Genomic DNA, 16,769 nt, shown 5'->3' with positions numbered 1-16,769 from the left:
TTTAAAATGCTACTCCTTCTACAGTTTTGGGTTTATTTCAAATTATTGGGACAAAAAGACTACATAAATGATTAAAGGGGACATTTTTATTTAGAGAAGGTTTTAATGGTTACCAAAATATAACTTTCTAAAATTCCTTTAAATTGCTACTATTTCTACAGTTTTGGTCTGATTTCAATATAAGTTATCACACAAATAGACTACACTAAAATACATAATTCTGTGCATCAGTTTTTGATCAGACAAACCAGTAAGCTACCGTCTCGACAGAGACTTCTGGTTTATTAGAGTAATACGCTATTATTCTGTAGGTTTGTGAGGGTTCTCTTTGTAAACAAAGGTTTTAACGATACGTCATCACCTGATCCATGGATCTCGTCATGGGATGAATGCTACATCAGCATGTTGGGTTCCCTCTCCTAGTACAAGAAAAAAAAAAATATGCTACTTAGCTTGCAAATTAGGTTTGTATTATTAAATTATTTTTTTAACTTGATTTATTCAGTTAGGCAATCAAATATGGGATTTACCATTTTCAACAAATGCAATACTTGTTTACAGCTTGATTACAGCTTGTTTAACTTAAAACTGTTCGTTATATCCATATCCTTCTTACAATCATTCATGATATTTAAATTTTCTCGTATATTTTCAGTTTAAGGGCATAAAAACCCCATTCATACAATTCTAACAGCTTCATTAATTAATTTACCTAACTAGATCATTTCAGTGAAAGCAAAATTTTTATGACTAAATTGAATATCATGAAAAATTTAAAATTTTTTTCCTTTCTTAAAGGGATTAAGTGACGAAATCAAACTACCGCGCAACTAACTGCTGAAAATAGGCTGATCACTGCTGATGTCGTGATACTCATTATTACGTCTCATTTTGTTATAAAAGTAATTTAATGGACCACAAGCAACGATTGATAGACAAATAAAGTAATTTTCAATAGAATTCTGATAAAATCATTCAACATTGGCTTTTCGAGTCTTCTTCCGACATTAGGAATTTACGAAAATTACCTGGCCGTTTTCCGCCACCATGTTGACAGAGAGACAGTCTCTTTTATTTTCAAAGAAAAAACACTTTATTCGGTTGTTTTTGTATCCAAGAAGTGTACCGAACTATTCTGTTTGGTGCCTTGCAACAACCGTTCAGGCGGTCTTATTTCTAGGTACAACATGCACAACAAGATCAAAATGTACCCCATGATTTTCAGGTAAATACAACAAAACGTTCCGTTCCGACCGAGACTTTTTGTTTACTATGTTTGGTACGCAATGTCTTCTAAGAAGACACAATTTATTTACATCATGATAAAAGGTTAGCTTATCGAGTAAATGCAGAAGTATAATCTGATCTATGTATGCTTTTGTCTCATCTCGAAAATGAAGGGAAAAAAATTCACATGGCTGCTATGGGCAGTGCATAGAATGAGTCAATGACACCATTGATGCAGTGAGTTCTTATTCTCTTGATAAAGATATTTTGTACTTGTCCTTTAAAACAATATTGAATTTATTCACACAAATGAGAAAATAGCAAAAAAATCATGCACATTTCATGATTTGTCATTGATTGACTGAAAAAAATAGCTCCCATGTTTATAATTTTTAAAATATGAGTTGATGTCTTTCCTACAAACTTGATGCAATGACACACAGTGTAAAATAACATGATTAAAAGTCTTTTTAAAAAAAAAAAAAAAAAAAAAAAAAAAACACCTGACCAATCATTATATTATATGTATTCTCATGTTATGAAACATTATTGAGGACACTGATTCTAAGTTCTTGTTTACAGCACACCTTCATTTATTAGTTTTTGTTTGGAAGTAATTTATAAAAAGGAAGGTCTAAAATTTTCAGAGAAGTCTATAAAATTCACATGTAAGTTGAATACTGTCAGATTAGTGATTTGTTTTCTCGATAGGTTTTTTAATAACCGCCAAAGGAACAGACTGGAGTTTCCATCAGTAAGCAGTCAAAATGTACAACCTGAATCAACACTTTGCAGTAACTTTATAATCCCTTTGATCCAAATGTGCTAAAAGACAACTGTGATGCTGAAACCATCTGGCAAGGTATGAAAAAATTATAATTCTAAATTGTTAAAGTTTTCAAATTTTAAAAAGTAAACCTGCTAAAATAATTATAGTACATGTCAGACTGATAAAATGTACATATTACTGTATACCGGGAAATTTCGGCCCGTTTTATTGTCGCCCCTTTCACCCTGACCTCGGTTGGGCGAATTCAAAGAATACAGCATATTTTAACTCCCTGTATCATCTACAAAATTAATGTAATTCAAAATCCTTTGTATTATCCTTAGGGTAAGTTTAAAATAATGAAAGAGCCATGCCAAATCTAGAAAATGAATGTTAAACTCTTCAATTTGAGAGTGAATTTTGATTTTCCCATATGATGTTGCACAGTATTCAAGGTTTGTGACATAAACATAAAATTGAAAAAAAATTTAATATTTACCTTTTGAGCTTACTGTCAATGTAATTTTGTATTATATGCCCCAAATTCTATGCATTTCATAGCCTAAATACAAGCAGAATGTAAATATTATTTTGTAGGTATCATGCTATTTTTATTTCATTGGAACTATTACTATTAGAATATCAATAATCAGTCAGTAATAGGTAATTTATAATAGATGTTACATTATTACATGTGTATTCAGTGTCCACCTATTAATAAGGCTGTAACTGAACTAAAGTTTTTTTTTTCAGGCTAAGAATCACATCTGTGTTGAATTTGGTCACATGTCAACATGACTGAGGTGTTTACAGTCAAGCTGCAATGAAAGACTTAGGCTAATTGTTCATCAGAATTTTACCAATTGAAAGCCACAGAAAGTCAAGATTGAAGTTGGAAAAATAAAGGGAAGAAGCATTTGTGTCAGAACCGCCCATAAGATTTAAAGCACTTTTGTATGAAAAGACCTGCTGCAAACATGTAAATGATATACTTTTTGAGGAACTTTTGTCATACTAAATCCGTCTTTTTTCCATTCAGTGTGCCCATTTATGTTATTCCTAAGTTTAAGCTTGCAAAAGTTAAGCAATGATACATTATACATATATTACATGGCTTCAAGGGCAGCATACCAAAATATTTGCCCCTCGGTGACAGGAAAGCCCTGGAGTGTTATGTTGCCCGATGCCAAAGGCAAACACTTCTGGGCTTTCCTGTCACAGAGGGGCAAATATTCTGGTATTAATGCCCGAGAATTAAGCCATGTTATATATGGTATACAACATTTTTAATCATTGAATCCTAATCGATCATCGAACATATTTATTGAACACTAGGCCTAGGTAAACATGTACGTTGAGTATAATTCAGAAATATTCCGTCCTGTTTCATGGCAGAGAGTTTTAAGTATACTGACAAGTTGATAACCTTTGTTGTATTTAAGGATTTTTTTCTCCTCAATTAAATTATTTAATTCATCTAAATTTAAATAAACAAATCACAGATGTTGTCCCGACTTTTTAATTTTAGCAGAAATTTTTATGTTTGCTTAGCAACTGCCTCTGTAAATTTTGAACCTGACATATTTAATACGCAGAATGATTGCACGCCAGGGAACATAGATGTGTTCGGGAGGGCAATATAACTGTATCCGGCATGATTAAGCAGTTTTTCTGGGCATATTGATAAAAATAATATATTTGTCATATAATGGGAAAACTTCTTCAAAAATGTTATATAAGTGTTTTGTCATTTTTGTCATTTGTTTTTCTAGATTTTTAAAAAAATCTTAAAAATTCCTTTCGTGTATGTGTGTGTGTGTGTGTGTGTTCAAAAAGAGAGGAAATTTGGATTGAAAACCGTTGATCTTATTCTTCATTTACTGAAATTGGGTCATATGTATATCACTATGTTCCATATTCCAATATGATATATAATATTCTAAATGGCAGGAAAAGGTCAGTCCATGGATATGTATTTTTTATACCCCACTCCGAAGGAGAGGGGTATACTGTATTACCATTGTGTGTGTATCTGTCTTTCTGTGTCCATCCGAAACAAATTTTCAGTCGCAGTTTTCTCAGCAACTACTCATCGTAGATGCTTGAAATTTTAAAACAATCTTCTCTGAGGCATGCCATATGATGGGATACATTTTAGCTCAAATCCTATGTCAACTTCCTGTTTGTCTGTGCATCTGACCGTTTCATACGTAACAAATTTTCGTCCCAGTTTTCTCCGCAACTACTCATTGTAGATGCTTGAAATTTTAACACAATCTTTTCTAAGGTATGCCATATGTTTAGCTACATTTTTTTCGAATCAGATATCAACTTCCTGTTTGTCTGTGCATCTGTCTCTTTCACACATAAGAAATTTTCGTCGCAGTTTTCTCATAAGCTGTTCATAGCAGATGCTTTAAATTTTATTACACCCTTTGTTGAGGCATGTCATTTGGTGGGATTAATTTTGATATGAATCTGATGTCAACTTCATATATTTCTGTGCATCTGCCTGTAATTGAACTTGTGTATATTAACATGATAGTGCTTATTTACATCGGAGCGGGGTATAACTAGTGAGCATTGGCTCACAGATTTCTTGTTTTTATTAAGGCAAACATTTTACATTATTGATTTGTTATTTTAAAAATTCAGAGGAAATTCGGATTAGTAATGTGCACTTTTTTCACCTGAACTGTGCAAATATTATTTGAACTGTGTTATTTTCTAAATTAGGTATACATATAAAATCTTTAAAAAATTATAAAAAATTTTGTATCATGATATTGTGTTATATGTTTAATTCGCCAAGAATAAATTTAAAAATTAGGTTAAAAAAAGAGCATAGGAAATTGGGAAATTAAATGTAAATTTTAAAATTCTTTAAATTTTATTTTATTTTTTCTTCAAAAGTATTTTTTAAAGTTTTTTTTAACATATTTTATTAAATAAATTGACATTGATTAATTTTGATTAAGTTGTATAGCCACAATTGCCAATATATGTATTTCGGGGTAATTTTTAAAAATAGACCAGAGGAAATTCGGAATACAATATCTTTTTATTTGACTCATTACCATACCAATTTCTCCCCTCTGTTACTTAGCTATATATCTCTTATTTAAAATAAAGTTTAGAAAATAAATATCCAATTACTTTTAGTGTGTTTTTATAACCATTTTTGTTGTCAAGGTTAAGAAAAAATAGGGAATTTTTAAGACGACAGAGGAAATTCAGGCTGTCGTAGAATGTTGTTGGAATGTACTATCTATGTGTAAAAATGACAAGATGATGTTGATCTGTTACCCTTTTTTATACATAAAAATAAATAAATTCTGATGATAATTTGTAAGTTTTTTAATACTTTTTTTTACTGGTAGTGGGATTTTTTTCACAGATTTTACATTTTCAAACAAGGGCATATTCAGAGGTTGTTGCCATGGAAACGAGCGCATTGACATATAAATTTTTTTATGATTCTTAAACCACAAAATTGTCCTTTTTCCGAAGGTAACCATTTTTTAAAATTCCAATTACTTTTGACAGGTTCGAATCACCTTAAAGATGGCAACGACACCTGTCATGTGTCGACGACGACTCGGAAATTCCAGAAGCATTCAGTAAATTAGTTCAAGACCTAAAGCTTTGCGAAAAGATAGTTCACCCATTTCAGTGGCTTCAGGTAAGAATGTCCTTTTTATATATAAAGATACAACAAAAAAACTGAAAAAATTCCTCATACTTAGACATTTTGCTACAGAAAGACATGCATGTCAATCTAACTGCTAAACTTCATGATGACTGAGGTGACCTCAAGTAGTATATTACCAACTTCCACCTTTTAAGTAATTACATGAATTATTCAGTTTGTCAGTATTAATATTCATTTTTATGTCGATACAATATATATTAGTGAGCTGAGTTTGACACATCTGTTTCATATTTGGATATTTTACTTGAAAAAAGTTTTATGGTCGATACAATGACCTGGACAGCAAATACAATTTCTCCGTATTAGAATTTTTTGATGTCATGAAAAATTAAACAAGCAACAAAAATAAAACAAACGACACGATATAGTGTAAATAAAAGCTTGAATTAATTAATCTTTTCATTTATTTAGTATTAAGTCTTGTAAATATACAATACATGATAATATTCAAATATTAGGAAAAAGTCCTTCGTCAATATGACTCATAAGCCTTGACATTACGCAGCACGTGATCCAGAGGACTAGATTCACTGGTTTAATAATTACTAAATGCTAATTTAAATATGAAATTGTCTCAATTTTTTAAACCTAATCATTAAATCTAAAAGAAAACAATTTAACAATACTCGAGACTATTTTGGAGTAAGTTTTATATTTTAAAGGCACACACTGTTACAATTATCAGTGCTATTGCATTGTATTTTATATATTCAAGGCACATCCTGTCACAACTATCAAAGCTACTATGAAGTTATTCGTACATTTAGACACACCCTATAATAACTATCAAGGCTACTATGACGTAATATGTTCATTTTTTTAAATTTTGTAACAACTATCAAGGCTATTTTGACGTAATTGTACATTTTAAGCACACCTGTAACAACTATCTCGGCTATTGTGACGTAATTTGTACATTTAAGGCACACCCTGTAACATCTTTCAAGGCTACTGTGACGTAATTTGTACATTTTAGGCACACCCTGTAACAATTATTAGGACTATTGTGACTTAATTTGTACATTTTATGCACACCCTGTATTTTATAATTAGGGCTATTGTGACGTAATTTGTACATTTTAAGCACACCTTGTAACAACTATCAGGGCTATTGTGACGTTTTCCACAGATGTAGAGGTGTGGATAACGAAGGACCTCTAGAACAACTGAAAAATTTGATCTTTGGAGAAGAAACTCTCACCACAATCAGAAACTGGATCATTGTATGTATTAAGCTTTAATTCTTGTGATTGAATGTAATATCAGGGATATAATTTTTATTTTGGTCATTATTGACAGGGTCATAATTGTGTTTATTTTTACACGAACGATGGTGGGGTGTGATGATTATTGTTTTCGGGTTCGAAATTCTGTTTATTTTTACAGGAACACTGTTTGGGTTAAATGCTACATGTAATTGTGGTTGGGATCGTGATTCTGTTCATATTTACATGAGGTAGCTAAGGGTGCAAAACACAGTTTTATATATGACGTTATCAGGACGTTCTTTGGTGAGGGACATGCAAAACTGACCCCTATAAAAAAATAAAATGGAGGCTTGTTACATAGATTTCTGCATATCAATGGAAAGATAAAATTGTGAATTTTGTAAATATCCAACTATAATACATTCATCAATTACTACTAGGGGGTATTTGACACCTGAAATAAGGGGGATATTGGGTTGTTTACCCATCCATTTTCAGTGCACCTATGCATTTTTAACCCCCCTGTTCAACAAAAACAGAAAAGAATCAGACAAAATAAGTTGCATGCATTTCACAGAACAAGTCCTAAGGTTTTCTTTTAGTGTGCTTTCAGGGTACATTTTCCACCTCATGAAAGAGCTACATTACCTGCTAATTGACTCATGCAATTCTGCACATGTGAAAACCGGATGTTTTGGGAGTTATCTCCCCCTATTAAAAAGTCTCATAATTTTTTTTTTCTAAAAATGAATGCACATTTTTTTCTTTAAATATTAAGATAAGATTCTACTTTATGTGAATAAAAACAAAAAAGATGCAGTTTTCATCTAGACTCCTATAAATAGCAGGAAAATCCCTACCCAGCATGCTTCTCTCTGGGAAAAACCCCCTGGATTTTATACGAAACTGTGTTTAGCTACCTTAAAGGAAATAATTTTTTTTTGCAATTCATTTTTTTGTATTTAGGTGCAAAGAGGACAGATGTCCAAACGATTTGGTGCATAAATTGTTTAATTTGGTCCAGAAATGGGCAAGTTATTGTAAATTTAGTATTACATGTCTACGACATTAGTCGACGCATAAAACAGGACTTCGAAGAGAAATTCAAACCTAACCGAATCAGCTCACACAATAATTTTATTTTTCTTCAATTTAAAAAACACAAAGTATGAAATATACAGTATTTGAATATCAATAAAATGTTACATTAAAAATTTTTTGAAAAGCTGCCAAACAATTTTTACAGATATTGCTAGTTTCTGTATAAACAAGGGGGGGGGGGTCTAATTGGAAATAGTCACTGTCTTAAATCAGAAGATTGCCTAAAACATCTGGATGGTGTCACCCTAACTAGATACTCAATAGGTCTATGTCACATGTATATCTATACAGAAGATACAAATTCTCATTTGCGATCAATTAAATTGAAGGTCATGACCTTGCGAAGCTTCCATTTTTGACATGACGACACACTTTGATGTCACAATGCTGTTGCGTCATAATGTAAAATAACAACTTTAGCCCCTGAATCCTTTTCATATGTATAAATTCTATGGACCATGTATCTAATAGGCATTATGCCTTACACAGTGTCAACCTGAGATTTATATTGTATGGTTTACTACATGATTTAAAAGAAATAAAGCAATTTCCTATGAACTTACAGGCAAATAAATGTGGGAAATGTCATCAAATGCTACTCCTTAAGGGTGCAAAACACAGTTTTATATATGACGTTATCAGGACGTTACTTGGTGAGGGACATGCAAAACTGACCCCTATAAAAAAATAAAATGGAGGCTTGTTACATAGACTTCTGCATATCAATGGAAAGATAAAATTGTGAATTTTGTAAATATCCAACTATAATACATACATCAATTACTACTAGGGGGTATTTGACACCTGAAATAAGGGGGATATTGGGTTGTTTACCCATCCATTTTCAGTGCACCTATGCATTTTTAACCCCCCTGTTCAACAAAAACAGAAAAGAATCAGACAAAATAAGTTGCATGCATTTCACAGAACAAGTCCTAAGGTTTTCTTTTAGTGTGCTTTCAGGGTACATTTTCCACCTCATGAAAGAGCTACATTACCTGCTAATTGACTCATGCAATTCTGCACATGTGAAAACCGGATGTTTTGGGAGTTATCTCCCCTTATTAAAAAGTCTCATAATTTTTTTTTTTCTAAAAATGAATGCACATTTTTTTCTTTAAATATTAAGATAAGATTCTACTTTATGTGAATAAAAACAAAAAAGATGCAGTTTTCATCTAGACTCCTATAAATAGCAGGAAAATCCCTACCCAGCATGCTTCTCTCTGGGAAAAACCCCCTGGATTTTATACGAAACTGTGTTTAGCTACCTTAAAGGAAATAATTTTTTTTTGCAATTCATTTTTTTGTATTTAGGTGCAAAGAGGACAGATGTCCAAACGTTTTGGTGCATAAATTGTTTAATTTGGTCCAGAAATGGGCAAGTTATTGTAAATTTAGTATTACATGTCTACGACATTAGTCGACGCATAAAACAGGACTTCGAAGAGAAATTCAAACCTAACCGAATCAGCTCACACAATAATTTTATTTTTCTTCAATTTAAAAAACACAAAGTATGAAATATACAGTATTTGAATATCAATAAAATGTTACATTAAAAATTTTTTGAAAAGCTGCTAAACAATTTTTACAGATATTGCTAGTTTCTGTATAAACAAGGGGGGGGGGGGGTCTAATTGGAAATAGTCACTGTCTTAAATCAGAAGATTGCCTAAAACATCTGGATGGTGTCACCCTAACTAGATACTCAATAGGTCTATGTCACATGTATATCTATACAAAAGATACAAATTCTCATTTGCGATCAATTAAATTGAAGGTCATGACCTTGCGAAGCTTCCATTTTTGACATGACGACACACTTTGATGTCACAATGCTGTTGCGTCATAATGTAAAATAACAACTTTAGCCCCTGAATCCTTTTCATATGTATAAATTCTATGGAACATGTATCTAATAGGCATTATGCCTTACACAGTGTCAACCTGAGATTTATATTGTATGGTTTACTACATGATTTAAAAGAAATAAAGCAATTTTCTATGAACTTACAGGCAAATAAATGTGGGAAATGTCATCAAATGCTACTCCTTAAGGGTGCAAAACACAGTTTTATGTATGACGTTATCAGGACGTTACTTGGTGAGGGACATGCAAAACTGACCCCTATAAAAAAATAAAATGGAGGCTTGTTACATAGACTTCTGCATATCAATGGAAAGATAAAATTGTGAATTTTGTAAATATCCAACTATAATACATACATCAATTACTACTAGGGGGTATTTGACACCTGAAATAAGGGGGATATTGGGTTGTTTACCCATCCATTTTCAGTGCACCTATGCATTTTTAACCCCCCTGCTCACCAAAAACAGTAAAAATCAGACAAAATAAGTTGCATGCATTTCACAGAACAAGTCCTAAGGTTTTCTTTTAGTGTGCTTTCAGGGTACATTTTCCACCTCATGAAAGAGCTACATTACCTGCTAATTGACTCATGCAATTCTGCACATGTGAAAACCGGATGTTTTGGGAGTTATCTCCCCTTATTAAAAAGTCTCATAATTTTTTTTTTCTAAAAATGAATGCACATTTTTTTCTTTAAATATTAAGATAAGATTCTACTTTATGTGAATAAAAACAAAAAAGATGCAGTTTTCATCTAGACTCCTATAAATAGCAGGAAAATCCCTACCCAGCATGCTTCTCTCTGGGAAAAACCCCCTGGATTTTATACGAAACTGTGTTTAGCTACCTAAACACGGTTTCGTATAAAATCCAGGTTTTTTTTTCCCAGAGAAAGCATGCTGGGTAGGGATTTTGCTGCTATTTATAGGAGTTTAGATGAAATCTGCACATTTTTAGTTTTTATTCGCATAAAGTAGAGTCTTATCTTTATACTTAAAGAAAATAAATGTACATTAATTTTTAGAAAAAAAAATGTTAGACTTTTTATTAGGGGTAGATAACTCCCAAAACATCCGCATTTACATGTGCAGAATTGCAAGAGTCAGTTAGCAGGTAATGTAGCTCTTTCAAGAGGTAGAAAATGTACCTTAAATGCACACTAAAATAAAACCTTAGAACTTGTTCAGTGAAATGCATACAACTTATTTTGTCTGATTTTTTCTGTTTTTTGTTGAGCAGGGGGGTTAAAATGCATAGGTGCACTGAAAAAGGATGCATAAACAACCCAATATCCCCTATATTTAAGGTGTCAAATACCCCCTAGTAGTAATTGATGTATGTATTATAGTTGGATATTTACAAAATTCACAATTTTATTTTATCTTTCCACTGATATGCCTTTGTTATTGTCTATGTAACAAGCCTCCATTTTATTTTTTATAGGGGTCAGTTTTGCTTGTCCCTCACAAAATAACGTCCTGATAACGTCATGCATAAAAATGTGTTTTGCACCCTGAACACTAGTGGAGCGTGATGCTTATTGTAGTCGGTTTCGTGATTCTGTTTATTTTTACAGGAACACCGATGGGGTGTAAAAATAATTATAGTCGGAATCGTGATTCTGTTATTTTTTTTTACAGGAACACTGGTGGGGTGTAATGCTTATTGTAGTCGGCGTCGTGATTGTGATGGGCGTCTTTATCAAAGTTTGCTCTAAAAATACACCAAGTGAAGACCCAAACCTAAAGAAATTTAGAAAAAAGGTGTGTAAATAAGTATCAGTGATCACAACACGAAGGTTTCAAAGAAATCATACAGAACAAAAATAAGATGTTATGAAAAAACTACATAAGTAACAAATGCGTTCCAAGAAAAGTAATGAAACCTTAACATCAAATCTATTACTGCTAGCATGGAAAAGTTTATAATAGTTAAAATCAAAAGACAACAATTTATTTATAAAAATGTATTCTTTTAAAAAATAAAAAAAGTGTTTTATTAAAATTTCAGAATAATAAGGAAAGAGGGCCGGTAAAAAATCCTGGACCTTATTACATAGAAGGAAATAAGAAAGGGAAGGAGAATAGACGGGGAGAAATGGGGAATAACAAACGAAATATGGAAATGGGGAAAGTCTAGATAAATGTCAAGACATTTACAGTAAAACACAGATATAGCACACATGTGCAGTAAATTATCTCAGAAGAGGCCTGAATTTTGTCTTATTATCAAATTATTTTGATAACATAAGATAAGATTATGTATAGCTAATTGCACTGTGCCATCACCTGTTTATTATTTGTTATAACCGTGTTTTACTGTAAAATGTTTCTTTCGGAGAAAAAGAAAAATAATTGCTGTGAAAATGTGCCAAATTAATACTTTTTCAAGTTACTTTTTCTGCATGTACATCTAACTTAATGTTAAAAGTCATGCTCATTTTGTACTTAATGCCAGATTTTCATAATCGTTTGATTTCTTGTTTTGTGACTTAAATATTTGCCCTCAAAATGCATGTTCCTACGGTTTGATTGTAATTTGCCTGTGTTTTTTTTGTCAATCATTTAGTGCTTTTGGTATGTAAATTTGTATTATCATAATAGAAAATGCAATACAATGTTGCCGAGCAATTATGACCATACGATTTCATTTGCTATTTAATATTATATTACCTTGAAAATAGATGCATAGGCGCTTGGGACCGGGGTTGGGAGAGTTCGCCCGTTTTCCCAATTTATACTTAGTATAGACATTGAACATATCTGCGTAAGTTTAGCCCCCCCCCCCCCACTTTCCATAGATACGTCTTAGTATAGGTTAAAGTTAGTAAATGTGTTGGTGTTTGGAAGAAAATTTCTTGGTACTAGACTTTTGAACCTTGCCCCCCCTCCCCCCAACGAAATAGGATTTTCGTGTTTGGGAAATACACATTTCCTTTTTTTTTTTTTTTTTTTGCTTCTTTTTTTTTTTTCTTACACTTAGCCCCCCCACTTTCAATTTGCTACCGACGCCAATGAGATTGACATATTTATGTCATGAGTTTTATTTTATGAATTTGGCATAAAATGAGACATAAGTTCGGTTTATCTGAGATTAACTTTTTAGCGAATTATACAGCAAAAAGTATCAGAAACAGGAAAGATAAAGCATCTTATTTCAGCATACATGAATGATCCTTCTACCAAAAATCTGAACATAAGCATTTTAATGAGTTTTGGTCGTTCCTTTCGCATGTAACCTCTGATTCAATAAAATCGTTTCTTGTTGCAGCGTGGAGATGATTTTACAATCCTGCTTGAAAAATATTTATGAGCATATTAACCACGATAGACAAAAATCTATTTCAAAATTATTTGATTAAAATAAAAGTAATTATATGTTAACTGCTATGTAATTCTTAATTCAGTTCTTTGTTAATTCTAAATTTACAAATATATATCATACTTTGTTTATCAGTTAAAGACTATATATGCTCCGTTGTTTATTATTAAAAGAGCCGTCTGCAAATTCTTTTTATTTATTTTGTTCTATTTTATCTGGACTTGATTTTTTAAAATAAAGATAACCGATGTCTATTAAGTATATATTTTTAATTTTAGACCTCCATCGTTTCATAAAAAAGGGAAATTGTTGTTGAAAAATTAAATAAAATGTCCCCAAATTGGCCAAAATAGTAAATAAAGTATGAAAATGAAAAGCGATTTCAGAGTAACAATGCCGTGAACTTCCTTGATTTCATGAGATAATCTCTCTTTAGTTACTCGTTAAGATGGTGATTACGCTTGGCGAATGAATGTAAATTACGACATCTGTATGTAATTTAGGTCAATATGTACATACACGTGATATTTGCAAAATACTATTTAACTATTGTTTCTCGCCAACTGCAACCGTCTTTGTATCAGGTTCATTTTAAAAAAATACTTTTGCCTTGCTTTATTACAGAAACAGTGCAGTTTATGTAACTTCTGTATTTTCTGAACATTAATATGACACCAAGTCTTAAGATCATGGATGATTTTCTCATCTGTCGAAATGTTAAAAAACATTTTTCAGGTTAACTTTCTGAAATCTAACATCATGAAATATACTTTCCATTTTCAAAATTTAAAAGTTTTAGAACATAGATGTAAAAGAATTTTCTTATCGATATTCACAATTTACTTTGTTGAAAGATACATACTTTATTAAGGTCTTCCGTCTCCAACGGAAGACCTTATTGTTTTCGTTCGGTTTCTTTTTCCCTATTATTAAGGTCTTCCGTTTCCAACGGAAGACCTTATTGATTTCGTTCGGTTTCTTTTTCCCTATTATATTCCGTGAAGACGGAAGACCTTATAGTGATTCTATTGTTTCTTATTATTATTATTATTCTAATTTTTTTGACTTTCTAATTTTGTGCACGCGATTTCTCAAAGACTACTGGATGCAATTACATGAAAGTTTCAGAACAAATGTGTCGTTACATGAATTTTGTATATCCGGGAGATCTTTTGAAAATTCCTATGTGGTGCCAAGTTACGGGACATTTCCTGAAATTAAAATGACATTTTGTCCACAATTAAACTCAAAAACGGTAAGAGATATCAACATGAAACTTTCAGGGATTATAGATCCTGATATATATTATCCAGGACGCAACCTTTCGTTCGTCGTCGCTACTTCCTGTCGTTAGGAGAAACGAATTTAAAAAATTGTATTTTTTAACTTTTTTGTTTTTCAATATTTTTAAATGTTTTTTGGAATGATAATAGAGACCATTTAATTGATGCTTACTATATAAGTTGTTTGGATATTGGTTAATCAGAACTCTAGATATTAATATTTGAAAATCCGAAGCGGGCCCAAAGATGGCCGCTCTCTCTGTCAACTCCGCCATTTCGCGAGTAGGGGTTTATGGAGGCAGCTGAGCGTTTGACTAAATGATACATGACAAGTAAAAAAAACAACATGGACTTTCACCTATTAGTATGCTGCAATTCACTGACAATCTTAAATCTTAATTTCCGTTTTACTGCTTTAGTGTAATTGGGGTAAATACGTGTGTGCAATGTGTTAAATTTACTTTCCTTACAGCGTCGAAATAAAATGAAGGCGATAAGAAGTTGTTTAATTTGATATTTAATTTCATTAAAGCTATCAGAACTATTTGATAGATCAGTTTAAAGGATAGGCACAAATATTTACTCGTGCTGTTTTTCGCCAGATTATGAATAGTGGCCCGCCTTTTATGATTCTTAGACAGGTGTACTGTTGCAGGTGTACTGTATACTTAACTATATTTAGAGCAGTATTCAAAATTTATTAGTTTTTTCACAAACGTAACCACTGTGTTTCACATGCATACTTCAGTCACATTAACTAATAAAAAAGACAGAAATAAGAAAATCTTTTTTAAATAAGATCGTCTAATGGAGTTTATATTAACATTCTTTTCTCAAAGATATTTAAAGTTGAACATTGACCATTCAACATAAATGTAATCTGATTCCTTGACCGTCGAAGGGCGAGACATGTCTTTTATCGAACCATTTCTGCCTTTTCATGAAGGTGTAAAGAATCGGGTTAGTTCACTTTGGGGATAAACGGATAATTAAAAAAAAAGTTAAAAATGATTACCATTTCACTTCTTTTGTGTTACTTACCTATATAAGATATAGAATATGTACAATCTGTTAAATATATTTTCTAAACCTCGAAATTTAGGCTTAAAGAACGTTCCTTTTTCTTTATTCTATTGAAGCTATCACACCTATTTAATGAAACATTCCAAAGAAAAGATGCGCAGATTAACTTGTGGCGTTTGGCGCGAAATTATAAATTGTTGCGCACCTTTCGTGATTCTTAGACAGGTGTATTGTTGAAGAAGTATATTCAAGTTCATTTAGAGCAGTGGAATCAAACGCGTAATTTAAGCGTGTTGGGAATAAAGAGGAAAAAAAGCGCGTTGCATTTTCACGCTGGCGACCTGGGTTCAATCCCCTTTGTGACCAAATTTTTTTATCACTTTTTCGGCTCGATTTTAGGTTCTTTTCCTAAATCGGACGGAAGAACTCTCGTTGCTCGCAACGAGATCGTTTCTAGTTATTAAGGTCTTCCATCTCCAACAGAAGACCTTATTGTTTTCGTTCGGTTACTTTTTCCCTTTTATTATTCCAACCGATTTTGTGCACGCAAGTTCTCAGAAACGACTCGTCCAAATTTTACGAAACTTTCAGATCTTGTAGGTATTGATCTGAACCTTATTGGAATTTTTTTTGATTGATGACGTCACTTCTTATCTCGAGATATTCAGGATTTTCTGATTTTCAGAGGGTCGGCTTGTCCAGAAAACTCCTCCGAAACGGCTTAAGATATCGACTTAAGATTTTCAGTGAAAATAAAGGAAGCTTTGGTGAGTTGTAATTGGGTCTCCAAATCCTTCTAGCTCAAAAGGCGCCGGAGCTCAGTAGGGCCGAAAAAATGTCTCATAAATATCTCACAAAATTTGACAAATTTTGTTTCATATCTTCATACCTGTTCATAATTTGTTTAAGCATATTGAAGAAAAAATCTTCAAAATCACAAGACCTTTCATTTTATACCAATAAAATGGGACTGACCTCTCAAATTAGGGGCTCAGAGGGGCCAAAAGTCTTTTATCTATAACTCTCTAATGATTGATATTTTGTTATATATTACTGAAGCAAAAGTAGTCATCTTAACAGTTTGCCACAATATATGATAAAATTTTGATCATATGTTACGTAATTAGGGGTCACAAGGGGCCAGAATGTCAAATCTTTGACGCTTTATACCTCAAAAAGGGGGACAATTTTAATAAGTAATATTGAACAAAAGATGGTCAGAATAATGTTCTAAACAATATGCATACTT

At 32.1% G+C, this 16,769-nt stretch overlaps 1 long non-coding RNA gene across 1 annotated transcript; it reads left to right on the top strand.

Moving 5' to 3' along the window:
* The first annotated feature begins 6,873 nt into the window (after nucleotides 1-6,873).
* LOC134272754 (uncharacterized) lies at nucleotides 6,874-12,343 on the top strand. Its single transcript, XR_009993279.1, has 3 exons — nucleotides 6,874-6,931; nucleotides 11,534-11,656; nucleotides 11,904-12,343. It is a non-coding gene; the product is annotated as an uncharacterized LOC134272754 (long non-coding RNA).
* The last annotated feature ends 4,426 nt before the right edge of the window (nucleotides 12,344-16,769 follow it).

The sequence above is a fragment of the Saccostrea cucullata genome, unplaced genomic scaffold (assembly GCF_032062105.1).
Source record: "Saccostrea cucullata isolate Sc308-1 unplaced genomic scaffold, CSIRO_AGI_Scuc_v1 ctg8100, whole genome shotgun sequence".
Classification (NCBI taxonomy): domain Eukaryota; kingdom Metazoa; phylum Mollusca; class Bivalvia; order Ostreida; family Ostreidae; genus Saccostrea; species Saccostrea cuccullata.
The sequence above is the reverse complement of the archived record's forward strand: the minus strand, read 5'-3'. Positions and strand labels throughout refer to the sequence as shown.